Here is a 13,273-nt window from a genome sequence, read left to right on the forward strand (position 1 = left end):
TTCAAAGTTTGATAGTTTGGATGTAAAAAATATCAGAGTAAAATTGAACGGTTCTTATTATCCAGATGAATTACAAAATTTAAACATTTCAGGAGGTCTTTTCAGAATCATGTATCAGATGTATCAAGATTTTAAGAAAGTTTACTGTAATAATAAGGAAATGTATTACAATCCTAAAGAATTTTTAGCGAATAGACCTGTTTATGTCATTGATACAACAAAAGAGTTTGACAAATATTTCTGGTTCAAAGAACGATATAATTATCAATATGGATTTTCAAAATGCTATTACTAACTCGACATGTTTATGTGGTTGTGGTTTCTGAGAAATTTTTAGCCTATGATGTGATTAAGAACGATATTAGAGAAATTCAGTAAAATTTTTGAAAAAATCGTCTTATTGTCTATATTATACATTGGATAATTCTACAACTTTACAGAATTGTTAAAGACATTGATATAAGTATTCATTTTTAATTTCAAAAGAATATCTTAAAAAATGGGGATGATATTAACAAAAAACTATTCCAAGGTCATCTTAAGGGTTGGACCGGAAGTTATGATTTTAAAAGATACTTTAATATTTACTGATCCTATATACCAAATTTCAGCAAAATAGCTCCAATAGTTCTCGAGGATATAAGAGTATTAAGATAAGGGATGATTGGGGTAGATTTTGAAAATTTTGTTATTTTCATGAAATTTTAAGTTGAACTCGCTTGTTTCTGAAGTTACAGATTTTTCTGATTATTTTTTTATATTTTTTTATGAATATTAAGACATAGGGGATGATTTCACCCTTATGGATAAGTTAAGTCGAAAGAGTTAAGTATTTACTATATGTGTACCAAATTTCATTAAAATCGGTTGAGTGGTTTTTGAAATATAAAATTATTAATAAATTTGTAAACTAGCACTCCTAATTGAACAACTTATATAGCAGAGATATAGCTTATAACTTTCGAGACTCTCCGTAGCTCAGTTGGTAAGACGCTTGCCTTCAAAGCCTGAGGTTCTGGGTTCAAATCCCAGAGCTTCAGGCGCGCTTTTTATTGAGGAAGACATGGTTGTCGTTCAGTGGTTGGGGACAAGTCTTTACACGAGTGGCCATAGTGTAATGACTATAGAACAAGCCGAGTAATGACAACTGTGGTTGGCGCGCCATTTGCTTCCTCACCTTTCCACTTCATTCCTTAATTCCTTCTCTTCCTTAATTCGTTCATTACATTCATCATTCACATCGTTCATTAATACAACATTACACTTACAAAACACCCGACACAAATTCCCTAATTGAATCTCTCCATCAACTTCTACACAGTAGTTACCAAAGAAAAAATGAGACTTGGGAACAAAAAAATTCCAGAGTCTAAGACCCGAATTACAGCTCCTAGCCATTAACTTGGTTTGGACAGTAGCAGTGCAGGGCCAAGTCTCTAAACAATAGACACCGTAGAAGTTGAATGTGATGTGATTCCCATAGCGCAAACACGCACACTAACAACACTACACCAAAGACACAATCATTCATTTTGTCTTTTACAATAATTGATGATGTTCATATTATTCTCTTTCATTCCTTCTAAAACTTCAAAAATATACTCTTTCGTTGATGAAAAAATCTCGATTTCTTCCGGAATAATCTTTGTAATCATAGACAAAATATCCTAAATAGTTGTACAATAGAATGGAAATTATTTCTATTTATCTCTGTTGTAGAAATGTAAACACAAACATTTGCGCTGAAAAATTTATATCTCGGCAGAGTTAGTTCCATAATCTCCATTTATAAAAAAATCTTTTTGTTTAAATGGAAGAGTATAATGCCAACTGTTACAAGTGTTGTAATAGAGGAGAAATTATTGATAAAAGGTATTTAGTTTGTAGAGGTTTGTAATTTAATTTTGTGCGAAAGACCTAAACCTAAGAAATTTCGAAATAAACTAACACATTTGAATAATCTGCTTACAAAATTACAATACGGAGGTGAAAAACAAACAAAATTTGTTACAGAATTTAGAAAACAGAATAAAAATTTTTACTTATCTCTTATAACCGTTGAAAAAATTATTTTCCTTTTCAAAGAATACATTAGGTTTGTAGGTATCGATACACACGTTTTTTATGAGAAGATTTTACCTGTATTTTTTCATTATCTGGATGTTGAATTTGATTACGATTTTAAGCCTGAAATCTTTGATGATTTTATAGTACATTTGGAGAAATTAAATGAAGAACCTCGTCAAAAGAATGTGGTTTTACTCACATTCTCCCCGACTTCTCGAGTGATTGTTAGCAAATTCCATCATTTCCGTTTATAAGTTTTAATTTATAGTTTATTCGTAGCAGACATTTTCCGATAGATTGATTTGACAGCTCAAGAAAGTAGAAGCAAACAGCTATAGATTCGGTAATTTTTCATTCGTGATTTATGGTTCACTAGAGTAGATACAATAAGCCGGTTCTGGGTCGCTTTTGAAGACGAACGGATGTAGATTCGGTAAATTTTTCATTGAGATTTGCTGTGTTGTTTCTCAGCTTCCTTTATGGTTCAATGAACAGTATTTTACATTGATTTTCGGTCGGCTCCAAAAGTGGTCTAGAAACCCCATATTCATAATCTACTGGCCCATATATATATATAAAATATATATAGTATATATATATATATATATATATATATATATATATATCACTTGATAGTAACTATATGGTCCTCTTACTAGAAGTAAATCGGGCAGGAAAATTATAATTATAAAAACACGGGGGGTGTTTTATTATAATTCAAAGAAAAAATTCACATTATTGTAGCTTTTATCAAACTTTTAAGTAAATAATAAACCATTGAGTTTATATTTTTACCAAAGTTGGTTAAATAATAAATTCAATATTACAGTAGAAAAATTCTTTGATTCTACGATAGCTAAAAGTAACTATTTCAAATTGCATTGCGTAACAAAGGATATTATACTCAAATTGAAAATACTTTTTCTGACGTCCCTATAAGAGGCACAACAGAGAGTGCAAATATTAATTCAACTTGCAGTTCGTGTTACTAGGCATTGTGGCCTTAACTATAAGTGATAAAATAGTATTGCTTTGTGTTAACGGTGGTGTTGTTTAAAAAAAAAAATATGATACTTATTAAAATTCAGCGTACCACAATTTGTAGTGAATTATTTCTACACCCCCTTGTTATGTTTTCAAACCTCTATTGTCAGTAATGAGTTTTTAACAAAGCATTTGAGTTAGGTCAAACTACGGAACTTACGTATTTATTAGATTAATAATTTAAATAATACACATTTTTATTTCCATCAAGTATATAATTCTTTGTACATATTTGTGTATACATAAAAATACAAGATTATTTTATAGGTAAATGTTTTCAACCATTTAGCCAGTTTGAATCTTGTACATGTAAAAGATTACGAGGAAGTGCACCTCTCCGGATGCACTGTTTAAGAATATTCTTGTGATTTGCACATAAACTATAATTTGTGTCACATATATGCGGTCCACGGCAGTAGATGTAGTTGAGCTTCATCCAGTCTAACATGGACATCTCCTCACTGAGCGGCCCAACGGTTTCACCAAACTGAAACAGTGAATTATATTAACCATTGTATTGGATAATTTCGGATTGCTACTTTTAGCAAGCAAGAGATTGCGCATACAGAGTCTACCGCATTTTATACAGTTGGTAATTTGTTTATGATAACCGTTGTTATTATTGCGGGATCTTGTGTCATCTCATCTCACACAGTTCTACACAATAACTTAACATCTGATTATTTTTTGTTCAATTTATTTTAAATAGATTCAAATGTTTTCGTGCCCCGCATTTGGATTTACCAAAATAAGCATTATGGTAAGTTTAATACGTCATCAATTATATACTAATATTTAATTAAAGCATCATTTAAAATTTGTTCGTGTGAATATGTCTATTCTAAGGATATACAAAATATGTTTTCTTTAAGTACTTTAAAAGGTATGCATTGCCAACTTGCTAACACGCAAGTCCCGGTATTGTAATTGCTGCAACTGATTACAAAGTAATTGTAATATATGTATAGACACTGTTTAGTTTATTCTGAAAGATATTCATGTTCTTACAGAAGTTTTTGCAAGATTCTCATTGAAGAAAAGTTAATGAAATAAAGATTAATCAGAAAAAAGATTAATAAATAAAAATAAGATAAATAAATAAATATTAATAAATAAACCAGTAATATAGATCACAATCATAGATTCTATGTTTGGATAATAATTAGTAAAAAAATTACATGATTCAATTTTGAAAAAGGAAATGTTTCCCAAAGAAATAACTTCACTAGTTATTGAAGAAATTTAATTAACTCAACCCAATATAATACTATGCTTGATGTAAAACTTTATTAAATAAATTTAGGGAAACCCCATTTTAATAAAAATTTGTGTGTTTTTAATATTTCTTTGCTTCCTATTTTTGTTGGAAATATGTTTAAAAAATGGCGTTCTAAAGTTCAAATCTACTAACCTGAATATAATTTCTTTTACTAGACTTAGGTTAAACAAAAGACAATGTATCTTATACACACGAACATTGATATATATATATATATATATATATATATATATATAAAACAAAATCGTTGAATGATTTAAAAACTGTACACTGTGTGCAATTTTTATATAACTCATTAGTTGATTTATTTACGCCAAACTTTTTTAGACGTGTCATCATATGTTACAAGAATTTAATAGTTTTCAAGACAGAAACTCTTCTAGCTTTCAGTACTGAAGAGTTTTTTTCGTTTATTGTATACTAAATTTATCATCCTCCCAAATTTAGTATATACATGTGGATTATTCCAATTGTAGTTCCAAGATATAGCCACTTTACTTCTTATTAATTTTTTTTTACCTTAATGCCTAATTTGTTGTCTATTTTATTATTAATAGTTTTTGTTACCTAAAGTATATGAATATTATAGTAAAAATAAACGACACAAACTTTTTCCTGGTTATATAAGGGAATCAGTTAAACAAAATTAACTTAGCTTTTACAATGAGCATGTTTATATATTTTTCTTTTCATTGTTATTTTTTATTTCAATAAATACTAAAAATATTTAAATCTAAACTTCAACTATCCAAAGATAAATTACCAATGATCTAAAAATCGAGCTGGCCCGGTACTGCATCACACTGTGAATGTCAAATGGGAAGGTAGTATCAGTCCCAAAAAGTTTGTATATATTCTGTTGTTGTAGTCCTGAAGTTGCACGTCCTGGAAAAATACAATTTATAGCATTTAAAAATTATAGCATTTAAATTTTGAAGGCATGAACTTAAACCAATAGTACTTATTTCTCCAGCCTATAAAATGAGGGAATGGTTTTTGACACTCAATGCATATACGGATAGTTTTTAAATTGTTCATTCTGAATTGAATATGCTGATGTACAGCTGTTATTTTAAAAAACCCACATTTTTTGCTGACCCCATGCATTACAATAAAATAGACCCAGTATTTTAATGTTGAAGTAGTCATACACCAGTATTTATGATTGTATTTCTGATATAGGTATAAGATTAAATCAGAATATGCACTTAACTTTTATACAATGATTAACTGTACTTACTACTAATGGTTTTTTTGCATGTTGGCTTATTTCGTCATAATATGAGCAATCGCAGTGTAGTTAAAATCATATAACATGGAGTATGTTTCTAAAACTATCAAATAAAAATAAGATTAATTCGGTTAGCTTCAGTATAAAACATAATATAATTTCAATATAAACATTTCGACATGATAAAAGTAAAACAAATTGATGTTAAAACTAATAGCTTACAAAAACGGCTCACATAACATACAAATGTGATGCAGTATGTTCACGTTTTATAAAGCTAAATTATAATGATATAGGACAGATAAATTCAATTTAAATAAACTTGATCACGTGTCAAAATATATTTAGTTATTCTTGTTTTAGCTGTTTTAACATCTTAATAAATATTATTTTAAGCAAATTCAATCAGTGATTTAAACGACAATTTCACTGATTTATTGTAGATTTTCAAATGGAATGGGAAGTTTCCAGGTAGATAAAACATATTAAATTAACGAACATATATATACCAAAATAAAAGAACCATATTTTCAATTAAGAAATTCTAAAACTTACCAAAAACTTCTATGTAACACTCACGGTCTCTTCTTTGATGTTCGTGTACGAAGCCCAATGCATGCAACATTTCGTGAGGTATGTTATGCACATCTGGGCGCTGTTTGTAAAAATGCAAACACCTTTCAGATATATTAACATGTTGTGGCCCTCCAAGTCCTGCCAATCATAGCGAAACAACGATCGGACCCCCCAGTTGCCTCTTGTGAACACAACATAATCCCTTTCATGTGTTCTTGGAACCCAGCGTATACACGAATGGAGACTGAACTGTTCAATATAATGTCTTAGAAGATTTACCACTCTAGGTTCTGGAAAATAAATGTAAGAAACTCAATAATAAAGGTTATATAAATAATTAAACAGATATATTAATCATTATTGTGTAGTTATTACACTTTTATAATTGAATAAATATAAATTCTAAGCCTATAGCTGTTCCAAATAATACGTTCTATAATTAAGGAATTCCGTCAATAACAATACAAGTACATGAAAACGCACGGAATTAAGTACAGTAAATATGCAACATTTCTCAATCATCATATGACGTTTATTACTTCAAAATTTCATTAATACAGTGGAAACTATTACGAGAAAATGGTATTTGATTGCTGGCACTGATATATATGTTATACTCGGGTACTTGCGTCTAACGGCTGGACTTTGATCTTAAAAAGCAAAACAAAACAACATCTGTGAATGCAGTCATTTTTATCATTACATAATAATAACTCTTGTACTAACCTTCAATTTAAAAGAATTTTAAAGCAGTTAACTCTATTTAAGCCAACTTAAGTACATTATGCAAGAATATTTTTCATTTCAATAAATTTCTGTTTTAAAACCATGTTATACGGTTTTTAATGGGGCAGTGTAATTGGGTACAACGGTTATCGCAAGATAACCGGAACAAGCAACGTCGAGAGCGGCTGCTGCTTTGATGAGTACCCTTCCTTGCAAGCAGCCCGCCTGCCCAAACATTGATGGTGGTTCAGAACTCACCTTTAAGGCCGTTGGTCCGCAGGTTAAGTGTTAGAGAGGCCTTCTTGGCCCTAATTTCGTATGGTAAAATAATTCATATTTACTTTACTTTTACTTTATACTAGCATTTTCCCATTGCATCGCATACAATATTCAAAATCTATGTCTTTAGCCTTGTTAGTGAATGCACTTATGACGGAGCCCTATGATATTTTCAAATGGCACAATGGTAAATTAAGTACATATTATCTCACTGTTCATGGTTAATAGCATGCAGAGAGTCCAATGGGCATTGAATCTGGTCAGAACATGCTTCCTATTCAGTGGCAATAGTACTTACTTTTATTGTGTAAATCCAGTGTACGGAACAACGTTCTTATATCAGCCGTTTATATTCAATTCCGGCGTTATGTGTTTATTACATAACACTTACCATGTTAATTTAAATTTGCAATAATCGTTCACATTAAGTGTTTGTGTGATAAAAGGTTTTTTTTCAGACTGTAGGCTGAGAAAGAATTGAATATTAAGACATATGAGTGTCCATCCCTCTGTTTTTTTTTCTTTAGCTACCAGGACGTTAAACTTTAAGTTCGTTTTTTATAACAGACATTATGTAGTATTTACAATACGTTACAGGTTTTATATTCTTAACTGGAGTAATATTTTGTTTAAGAATTAGATAGTAAATGTATATAGCAATCTTTATTGCACTATTGATCTAGCAGAGTGTATATTATTTAGTAAAATTTTAATTTAAACTTGTTTGGTATCAGTTCAATTAATTGTATTAAGTTCATTAATATTATCATAATATTTGTCCGGATTCTAAATAACTCCTGAAAACTCTTAGATCTTTATCTTCATAAACACTTTCCTTGTGTTAGACATATCTTAAATAATAAAAATTTCTGTCTAGCCGATCTCAAGATTAGCGCTAAGCAACACTTTAAGCGATTCATTCTTATTTATAAGCTAATATAATGACATGGCAGATAATAATATTCGTCATATTTTCATAATGAGTATTTCGAAATTAAAACTTCTTTAAGCCAAAATTTCACTTTGTCAAATGTTTACAGGTCGTACAAATATTTAAATTTAATTAAACAGTAACAATTAATAATTAAATGATTTTTTAAAATACTTTTTTGGCTTAACCCTTCAATACAAGCAAACAATGACACGTGTATAAAACAGAGAATGTAAAAGCTCTCCAAATGTACGGTGTACAGTTATCTTTATACAATATAATTCTTAATTGCATTATTTATGCTATTATGTATATTATTTATGTATTTATATCACATCCAGTGATAAAAATTGTCTAATTACGGCACGTTATCGTTTTTTTTTAAAGCATGTATGGACCCTTGAATGTTAATTTTATGCGTCTCAGCTAACAAAACTATACGTGTAGTTTAACATTTTTAACTTTAAAATTTACGAGTTTAAAATTAGTTAATATATTGGTTTAATATTAGATTATGTCTATTTGTATTTATCACACTTACCAAGGTTGGCATTTACGTATGGAATAAAAAACAAGTCCAGATGATGACGATGGCCAGAGGATTCGCCTGTTAGTTATAACAGTTCTATCTTCGATATCAGTGTCATTCAACAGAAGTAGCGTATTGTTCAGTTCTGTTCCATCTATAGAAATATGCAGAAACTCATTTAATGTACTACAACTGGAAATAGATTGTATCAATACTAGTAAAACGATCATTGCGTCAATAAAAATTTATCGCCTATACTTAAAATCAACACTGCTTATACTTCGCCCTATAGCATATTTTATGATAGCATATTTGAAAACCTGAGTATACCCGAATACAAATACCAAAGCGCTTTGTATGGTGCAGAATAACTAGTTTAACATGACTTATTTAGGGAGAGGTTGCCGATTGAAAAGGGTGAACTTACTAGGAAATTTAGTTGCTTAGTTTTTTCATAAATAAAAAAAAATGAATAACCACAAGAGGCTTTAATTAAATACATTTTTTGTAACATTCTATGATTTAAGACGCACAAAATGGAAAGAACTTGGTAATAAACTTTATTTTCTTACACAGGACTTAAACAAGATTTTTCTGTCCTATTCATCTACAGAACAAGAATAAGAATGAAATAAGAAAAAGTTATATTGAACTCGTAAAATAAAGACAGTGTCTCTTTTTAAGAAAGTGTTTTTTTTATATCCTAAAAGTTTAGAGAAAACATATTAAATTATATCCAAATATACTGATACTATATTTTTAATATATCTTTTGTGTATAGTAATAGTTTTATTTTAAAAATGTATTCAAAGAATTAACATTTCATTATTCAGCTGAACTTCTTTCAATTTATAGAATTCTGTAACCCAAACTGAATATTTATAATTCAAGTTTATTGTAATAATCGTAAGTAAAAATACAAGCCAATTCAAAAACTTGTAAATTCCTTTAAAAAAGCTAAGAATGTATACTACATTAAAACTATATTTTTATTTTTTAAATAAAATATATTAAAGCGAATGCCACATAATAAATTAAGACAATCAAGCATTTGTATAACACGTGTATTGTACATTTATGAAGCTATTTTCTTATTGGAAATTATATGTTAATTGTAAACAAACTCTCCAATAATATAAGTTTTTTATATTTTTAAGGCCTTTCGTACTCAATGAGAACATCCGGACACAACTGTGTGGGTCAGAAAATGTTCTCATTGAGTATAAAAGGCCTCATAGAAATAAAAACTTATATTATTGGAGAGTTTGTTTAAATTAATATACGTTGTATTGTAGCTGAAGATTTTTCTTATTAGGGATCTAATGATTATTGATCCATAAGCCACTATGTCTATCAAGAAGTTATAAAAAATCTTACCTGTGCTTTCATATTCTAGAGGGCATGCCCGAACACTGATTATGAAGGTTAGTAACAACGACATGCAAAATAATACATACAACATTGTATATAGGCAACCTTTAAACTCTAAGATGTTAAATTACGGGCTCTTCAGGGATAGGTATTAACGAAGAATACTACGTATAAGCTATTATGTACTACCACACATTGCATTTGAATTATTTATGGGTGTTATTAGCTTTGTTCTTAGTCACTAGTACGATAAGCCTGTTGGACATTGCAGCACGAAAGAACGCTATAAAACAGTAGGTAAATTTTATTGAATGTAAAGAAAGACATATAAATGGATATCAAGCATTGGTAGAAGTTGCGTGCATGACATGAGTACATTTTGTAGTTTCCAGGCACGTTTATGGTACATAATATTTAGTTGCTCTTTCATAGCAATAGCTAAAGTAGTGTGCGAAAATATGTTTGGGCGTAGCTACGTTATAGCGCATTATATGAGTGCAGTTATTCCATAGAACATTTATCTTAACCCAGTGTGCTGAAAAACTATCAAAACGTGTACTCATAAAACATGTGGTTTTGTGTTGAATAATAATTTTTTTAGCTGCTCTAATTAGATTATATTTATAATTGAGGCCTACAGTACTAGAATAAAAGATATAGATTTCAAGTCCTCTATGTTTAAGATATCTAATAATAAGTGTCAAGATGTAAAATATCCTGAAAATAGAATACCTAATATGATCCCTCCTTAAATTGCTCATGAAAAAGATACTTCAGAATCCAGTAATTTTAGAAAATCTTTAATCTTCTGTTGCAGTACAAAGTTTTAATCAAACGAGAATTTATTAGGAATATTGGTAACCACCGGAATTATTCATTAGTTTTAAACTGTAGTGTTCGAGAAGTTTTTAAACTGGCATAATTCCTTCTCCTTACAAACGTTATTTGAGTACTATTATTAGATGATAATCGCACATAAAAACAAACAGGTTGGCAACGCAGAAATTGACGTGTAATTATTTTTATTATTTGAGCGTTTATGTACGGGAATTACGTAGCACACCACACACCACAAATGACGTAAACAAATCACGTTCCCATTAAAATAGTAATTTAGTCATGACCACACATTAATGCCACCAGGTAGTGCTGACCCAAGCTGAAGTTTGACTGCATCTGATGCGGCCGCATTAGTTGATCCCGCGCATCAGTTGAATAAATCATATGCGGTGTATTTTAGGTTGTAGTTTGACTTTAAACTACATTTATCTGACTCAGTGTTGTTTAACTGTTTCCTCTTTACAACTGGTGTCGTATGCTAACCTGATGTGTAGCATAAGGTACATTAGTAAAGTGTTTAGTGGTGACTTTTTTAAATCTATACACAACGGCACACTTTAGATTAATGTGTACTAGATAAAACCGATATCTACGTGCAATTAGTTCTATAATTCAGTATTGCTAATCTTCAAAACTAGGTAAGGTTTTAAACTAATGTTTTTAAGCTTATTTCCAAGTGTTATATTATACATAATGAGAAACACTATCCTACTTACATATAGTACCCTACGTAATAATACACATACATTTTTAAATAAATTCAACAACCCAATCCATAATTCCATAAAAATTAACACATATTCTTTATAAAAAGTTCTTGAACTTCTTTAGCTTTAAGTTTGGTTCTCTTATCTTTTAATAAATGGCCAGTTTCTGATTACATACTCTCACACTTAACAAACGTAGCAATCACAGGAAAATCCTGTTTCATAAATTTGGCAAGATAGATATACTGAAATTTATTTTTCTTGCCAGCTTTATAATGGGTCTTGTTTTCCTTGATAGTAAATTTTCTTCATTATATCTGCAATATTTAGTAACATGGTTAATAAAATTGTCAGCAAAAAAATATTAAATTAATACTTTGTTTTTGTAATGTTTTACGTTATTATAATTATTTACATTGGTAAAGCAACATTGACGAATTTTAATTTGAACCGTTAATAGTAAAATTTATGTAAACTGTAGTTATACAACTTTTATATTAAACAAACCTTCTATTTCCATGATAATAGAATATTTTGCATTTACTTGTGAGTGGGGATGGGGTTATCCCATTTTTCATCAAACAGACCCTATACTAACATTTCTGGCATTTACGACTTTCTTAGAGGTTATCTCTTTCTTGGTCACCATTTTTTTTACTTTTGTTTCGTTTTTATTAATGTCATGCGTTACAAGTTTAGCGACAATGTATTTGACAATTTCAGTAGATGTTGACGTAAAGGCGTGATGTTTTCAAGCAAAGGTTTAAAAAGATAAAAGTTTTAGATGTTTAACTATGTTATTTTTTCAGCCTAGTAGCAATTATATATTGGATACTTTATACCACATCCAGTACATCAGAATGGTAGGGTTCCTTTGAAAAATTAAGGATACGTGGCTTATGTCTGATATTAAGACAATCATTAGGCTTCCTGTTACAAAGCGTTCACCGCTTAATTTACCATTGATACTTTCGAAAGTTTATAAAACTAAAAACAAAGTAATAGCAATTTTACATTCTTCAAGGGTTAAGTTCAAGCCAGCACAATCACTTAAAGCTAAGGCAATTTTTCCTTTATCTTGCAATCCAACTAAGCGTTGCAATATTATGAAAGTTGAGTTGCAGCGAGTTGCAACGTCTTGTATCAGTTTATTTAGACAGTTTTCTATGGACAGAATACTTTTAGTACTTAATCAGTTTTTACATTGCAAGTTTTGCTACGTTTAAAAAAGTTGCAATATGTCCTGCACATACCTAATGATCTTGAAGGTATCTTTCACAATAAGATTTATTGTATGAGCTTAACACCCAACATGTTTCCAGTAGAGAATATTACTGCGCGAACAATATTTAAAGCATTGTGGCCTAGTACAATCAACGCTTTTTCCTACATGTTTTATGTATCAGTGATGCTGCGGGTGTTTTCATCCAACTTCTGACTTGTGAACTTCCTCAAGTTCATAATTACTATTGATGAAATGAGCTGTAATGTCAAATAAAATCTCCATATTAGACAGGCTCCAACAGTCTTGTTTAACAAACTAATTAGTTTGACGTGTTTCATAACTTTCAGGTATGTAGCTGTTTGCAATTACTTTTCTGCTAAGCAGTTCATTAGACGGGTTGAACCCTTTACTATACGATTTAAAGTAAACACCATCTGCAAACGATAAAAGTTGGTAGTCTTGGGTAGC

General features: G+C 29.9%; 1 long non-coding RNA gene across 1 annotated transcript; it reads right to left on the reverse strand.

The window, feature by feature from the left end:
• Positions 1-6,365: 6,365 nt before the first annotated feature.
• LOC124372103 lies at positions 6,366-10,166 on the reverse strand. Its single transcript, XR_006923309.1, has 3 exons — positions 10,040-10,166; positions 8,675-8,816; positions 6,366-6,487 (listed from the first exon to the last, which is right to left on the reverse strand). It is a non-coding gene; the product is annotated as an uncharacterized LOC124372103 (long non-coding RNA).
• Between the last annotated feature and the right edge of the window lie 3,107 nt (positions 10,167-13,273).

Source organism: Homalodisca vitripennis, unplaced genomic scaffold, assembly GCF_021130785.1.
Source record: "Homalodisca vitripennis isolate AUS2020 unplaced genomic scaffold, UT_GWSS_2.1 ScUCBcl_2546;HRSCAF=7429, whole genome shotgun sequence".
Classification (NCBI taxonomy): Eukaryota; Metazoa; Arthropoda; class Insecta; order Hemiptera; family Cicadellidae; genus Homalodisca; species Homalodisca vitripennis.